Raw genomic sequence first — 6,583 nt, 5'->3', positions numbered from 1 at the left:
CAGGAAAGAGATAATGGCAAACTATTTCTACAAATCTTCCCATGAAAACTGCAGGATCTAGACCAGACAATTGTCTGGAGTCAAAAACTGACTCGAAGACACAAAAATTAAAAAAGATAAAAGATTGCCGTAGGCATTTGCATTATCTTTTGGGCAGCCTTAGAGTGACAAGTTTTTGTGGTCTCTCTCTCTCTCTTTCTCTTTGTGTGTCTGTGTGTGTGTGTGCATAGATATATATGATGACATTTCACACACACTCAGCTTGAGGGGATGAAGAAACTCTCCTGCTAAGCCAAAGACCCTCTTCCACCTTCTCTCCCTTCGTAATGCTGGGCCTGGGAAGCCCCTATTTCCCTGGCAGGCGCGCACTCTCTTTTTTCTCTCGTGATGCAGCCTTCACTCACAATCACAGCAGGGACCAGCTGATCTTCATTTGTGATTATTTTCAATTCCCTCATCCTGGAATAGACATGAAAGCAGGTCTTCAAGGCAACTTGTAGGTACCAGTTTGCTGTACGTACTTAGGATAGAGTTGAATCTTCTGGATGTCATTCTCTCAAATGACATTCCCCAGTCACGTTGATGGGGATCTAAAAATAGGCCACGGCCAAAATGAGCAGGAAGGAAGGGAGACAGGGGAAAAAAAGATGAAAACATCAGCAGCTTCTGATTAACTGTCTCCTTAAGAGCATCCAGTAAATCCCAAAGGGCTGCAAGGAATTGCTCATTTCAGTCTGCACCGGGAAATTCAATATTTTAGTAGTGATTTTTATATAAACGTTTAAAAATACAAAGATAAAAGTTAATACAAATTAAAGAAATATAAAATGTTAAAAGAAAAAAATGAAATACACATAGAAAAAGAAAAGGAAAAAAATAAAGAAAAAAGATATATAAAGAAATGCTTTCCCCCTTCATCATGGCAGGTCATTTACCTCCTTCTTTAACATTTCAACCAAAGATCTCTTTCCCATGTTTCATTTCTTACCTATAAATAAATCATAAAGCCTTGCCATCCAGTCTTAATAAGCAAAAGTCCATTAAGAGTTACCCGAAATAACAACATGTATATTTTAGCCTTAATCAAATTAATCAGTTTTATATTCCTTTCCTTTCCTATTAACTCAGTAACTTATCATGTTCCCTAAAATACAACAAAAATGTCTTTTTCCCCATATCCTATTTCTTATCTATAAACAAATCTTTATTTGTACCTAGTCAAGAAAAAAATCCAGTAGGAGTTACCAGGAACAATATATCTAAAGCCTTCATCTTTAATTCCTTCAAATTCACAAATTAATTTCTTATCATTTTCTCTTTGTCTCCTTTCAGAAATTCCTTCACAAATTTAACATATACCAGAAATAATGATACCTATGTTTTAACTTTAAATACCTATATTTTAATTTTCAACTTTTCAACTATATTTTACTTTTAACACCACAGCATACACTTGTATCACTTTCTCTGAAAATACAATAAAAAATATCTTCTTCCCCTATCTTATCTATAAACACACTTTAAAGCCTTGTCATTCTGTCCTGATTGAGAAGGACCCATTAAGAGCAAATATAAATATACAGTTTTAATTAAAAATTAAAATACATTTTAATTTTGATCAAATAAGCCAACTTTATGTTCCTTTTGTATGGTTTTAAAAATCTTGATGTTTATTCTCTTTAAATAGGAAACATTTCAAGGAAAAGGGATTGGGAGAGAGGAAGAAAAAGCAGTCAGGTTTAAGAATTAGAAAAAGAGAAGGTTCAACCCCTTGAAATAGCTGCTACTCTCTTGAGACCCCTGATATTAATTGATGATGGCTTCATAGTGAACAATCCAGTACAATGTACAGCAAAAAGATTACCAGCTATTATTGAATATTTTAATCCCATAACTGTGCCTTTTGGGAATTCTGGAAGTTAATCCAGCACATCTGGAAAGCTCAGGATGGGAAGGTAAGAACTTCCCAAATTGTGCCTTGAGACCAGAGGTTTGTAAATTCTAGTCCCACTTGTTTAACCAGCTGGCCCAAAGATTTCATGCTTGTGAAAAAACTGTACATTCAAAAATACTTCATCCTGTATATGACCTATTTTTTCCAGCAATGAAGATGAAACGGGAGTAAGCCCACAATATCATATTTGCAATTCGAGTTGTTGTTGTTGTTGTTGTTGCTGTTATTATTGTTGTTGTTGTTGTTGTTGTTATGTTGCAGCATGTCATGTCATGTGACCACAATTTCTGACATTCCTTATTAGCTTTCCACAAGCAAAGCCACTAGAAAAGTCATCGGAAGGCCACAAAATGTTCCTGCTCCTGCTGCCTTTTCACATGGCCCATGTTCCACAGCTCCTCCCTGGTCACCTGTGGCACTTGCACATTTGCCTATTTTCCATAGCAGCTGCCTGTACCACCTGCCTGCCTGCCGATAGCTCCAATCCGCAGCTATCACCTGCCAGCCTGCTTGCCTGGGACTCCTGCATCTTCCCACCTCTTGGGTCTGTGTGGTCCTTGCTTAACAGCTTGTGAAGTCTGGGGTTACTGCAGCAAAAAGCATTTCTGAGCCTGCCCTGAGACCCTTTTGCTCCAGTGCAGAATTTCTCACAAGACAATCTTAACAAAGTTAAGGCAATTAACAACTTGAAAAATAACATTATGTACTTTGGGGGCACATTTTTCACTAGGGCAGGCCTTTAACAATTTCTACAACTATCATCAACTAACGGGACAAAGATTCTGCTTCTCACATTCCCAGGGCCTTTGGTATTTACCTCTGAAATTGCCTTCATCACTCTTGATTTGCTCCTTCTGAACCAAGGCAATTTATTTACTGTCCCTTTTATACTGCATGATCTTTCCTGGGAATTCTCCACAGGTTTTTATCAGTCACAAGGCTCAGCTCCTTCCCAGGTGCTGATCAGTTGCTAAGAGGGAGCGCCATTGTGAGAAACATGTCTTCATCTGCAAGCTTTCCCCATCGTTGTTCTCATAAATCTCTTCCCATCAAAACTCTCCATCTTCCACCTTCTTCAGGCTGTCCAAGAAAGTCAAGATGGCAGCCACGACAATGCAGTCAAAGTTCTGCCTGATTTTTATGGGTGTTGTGTATGTAATGTGCACTGCCCAGGTGTTAATTGCCTTTATGATATTTCTTCCACTCAGCTTTGATCTTAAGTTTTTCCAGACTCGCTTTATGTATTTTGTTGAAGTTGCTTCCTTGACTTGGTTGTGCAACAGCTCAGAAGCTTTCAAAACTCCTAAGTACTTCTTCTGGTGTTACTGCTTTTATCAACTCTTCATGATCAGGTTCAAATCTATCATCTTCGACCATTTTTCCTGTCTTAACAGCAATTGTTGCATATATGTCAATGCCAAATTGCCTTTCAGTGTCTCTGCTAAACTCCTCAGTGCTTTTCAGCAGTCAGCTCAATTCAGCTTTTGTTTTTCCAAACAGTTTTAAATCATCCATGTAGAAGAGCAAATGGGAATTTTTCAATCCTTTTTTAGCCCATTCATAGCCATGGTTTGTTTTGTTCAACATGCTTGTTAGTGGCGCCATCGAAAATACCAATAACAGAGGTGACAATGAGCAGTGGCGTAGCGTGGGGGGTGCAGGGGGTGCCGGTTGCACCGGGCGCAACATCTGGGGGGGCGCGCTCGCACTCGCAGCTCTCTGCCCCTGCCTGGCTCACTCACTCTCTCTCACTGCAGTGCTGGCTGTGCGAATCCGATCCGAGCCGCCGGGTCGCCGCCCACTGTGGAGGGGGGTGGGTGCCAGGCGTGCGGTGCGGTGCAGAGAGAGAGCGAGGGACTATCTGGGGGAGGGACAGTGCAGCGGCCGGGTGATTGCCTCGGGTGCTGACAACCCACGCTACGCCACTGACAATGAGTCACCTTGGAAGATTCCTTGTTTGATTTCAACTTCACCAAATTCTCCTCCTCCTCCTCCTTCCTCTTATTATTCTTATTCTTCCTCTTATTCTTATTCCCCCTATTCTTCTTATTCCTCTTATTCTTATTCTTTAAGATTTAACCTTCAATTTGATTCACAGTCTGGGACTGTTAAAAACAGTTCAAGGACTTAAGACCTAACCAAGGACCTAAGATTTTAGATTTTAGATTTTATTAGATTTATATACCGCCCTTTCCCGAAGGACTCAGGGCAGTTTACAGGGCATTTTAAAATCACATCAATATAAAATACAAAGTTAAAAGAGAATTAAAAGATTAAATTATCCCTGAAAATAAAAGCTGTTAAGATAATGTCTGAGTATATAGGCAGTTCCGAGTAAAGTGGGGTTTCTTTTTTGCAAAGTCCAGATATTCAGGTCTGATAAGTTTGAAATTCCCATGGATCTAGGCAGCCCTTTGGGTATTGCTCCAAGGGCTCCTATTACTATTAGTACAACCATTAATTTCTTCCTCTGCAATCACTCAACTTCAATTTGCTGATTGAGGTATTTCGTTATTTTTTTCTAGTTGTGTCTCTTCAATTCATGCATCACCTGACCTGGAAAGTCAACACAACTCAGGTGGCTAGAAAGGCCCAACAGAGGCTTCACTTTCTTAGGGTCTTGCGGAAGAACAGGGTAGAACAACAGCTAATGACCCTCTTTTACCGGTCTACTATAGAGAGCGTCCTCTCGTACGGTATTGTGGTTTGGTATGCTGGCCTGACAGCCGCGGACAGGAAAGTATTACAGAGGGTAGTGAGCACAGCACAAGACATTGTGGGCTGTTCCCTGACACCACTGGATGACATCGCCAGGGCTCGTTGCCTTGGAAGAGTGAGGAAGATTCTCAGGGACGACTCACACCCTGGGCGGTATCTCTTTACTCTCCTACCATCCGGTAGGAGATATAGGAATATAGCCAGCCGTACCAACAGGCTGAAAAATAGCTTTTGTCCGTGGGATGTTAGGCTTTTAAATGGGACATAATCTTATGCAGAATTGATTTGGGAGGCCGGTGTGTGGTGTAGTTGGTTCACATGGTGTGGTGGGATGGAGGGTTTGTTGTCACTGTGTGTTGGGGGGAGAGAGCAGGGGGGGGGAGGCTCAGCTAATCTCAATGTACACATGTTGTACTTTGACAATAAAGGTTTATTATTATTTTATTATTATCACCTTTGACATCATCTTCATAGCCAGTTGGAGACTTTCAGTGTCCTCCTCCGTCTTCCTGGTTCACAAACAACCACAGGAAGAGCTGGAGAAATTCTACTTCAGCTCCCATCTCCTTCACACTTCAATCCCCTTTGCAGACTTTTTCAAAGGCTGCTTCCCTCCTTCAGGATGGATGCAAGAAGCAAGCAAGCTGATTGTGGGGAAAAGAAAAAGGTGACTTGGGTTAAAACCCATTGACAGCTACAACACAACCCTAGAAGATTTGATAGGAAACTTTCAAACATACAAATGATGAAGGGTAACTTCAGATTGCAATGTGGGTTATTCCAAAGATTGCTGGAAAGAAATCCAAGCAAATATTGGTAATTTCACTGTTTCTGGTAGTATAAATTCCAGCTTTTAAATTAAAACCTGTTCCTATCCTAGTATGATACACAGATTCCAGAACCGTAGAAAAAGAAAAGAGCAATGTGTCTTGGTAGTCAAAGTCAAATCAACACGATTGGTGGGAGACATTGGATCCACAAATTTCAGCAGGCTTGTCCAATATCCGTCTTCTTGTAGACAGCCTTTAGCAGAAAAGTTATGGAAGTAACACATTGATTGCCAGAAAAATCTAAAAACCCTGGTGAAAATACTTCCAGTTGACCAAATTAAGTTGCACAAAGCCAACCTTTGATGTTCAAGAACGTTTTACACCTCAAAAACTTGCAGGTCCTCAAGCTGGCTCCTTGACTATATTTGAAGAGAAAGTTTTGTTTCTAGCCAGGTAAACTGCAAGTGAGCCTGAAGGCTGTCAGGATTGTACTGCAAGTGCCACAGCCAGTTTCCTTAACGGCTTTCTTTGTACAATACGAGTGAGAAACTAAAGAGAAAATATTTTCATTCTTTGCACGCAGGTTTGCAACTACTGCACTGCATTTTTCAATCTTCCAAACAAAGACAATATATCTGCTGACCTCTTGTGGCCATCGGTGGGAAAGAAAGATTTCATGACTCAATCAAAGCAACTTCTTTGTAGGTTTTTTTGTAGGTCAAACATTTGCTGCTTGATATGACAACCTGCAGGAATACATAGGACCGGGCTGCCCTAAATACCAGTTCCATTCTTAAGACAACCGATTTAAAGAACAAAATTCATTTTGAAGGACTTTTCTTATTTATTATATTTATATCCCACTTTTATTATTTTTATAAATACTGTAACGAACATGCCTAATACTCCACCCTCCTCCTGTTTCCCCCACAACAACAGCCTTGTGAGGTGGGTTGGGTTGAATGAGAATCTCCTGGTGATTGGCCCAAAGTCACCCAGACAGTTTTCATCCCTAAAGTGGGATCAATATATTAGTTTCAATAAAGTTTGAGCCTGTTGTGGTCATTCACCGTCTGAGCAATTTTTGTGTGCTGCTTCTGCTTATTCAACAAAGATAAGATAATACCAGACAGGTATTACC

Source organism: Vipera berus (genome assembly GCF_964194415.1).
Source record: "Vipera berus genome assembly, chromosome: 10".
NCBI lineage: Eukaryota > Metazoa > Chordata > Lepidosauria > Squamata > Viperidae > Vipera > Vipera berus.
The sequence above is the reverse complement of the archived record's forward strand: the minus strand, read 5'-3'. Positions refer to the sequence as shown.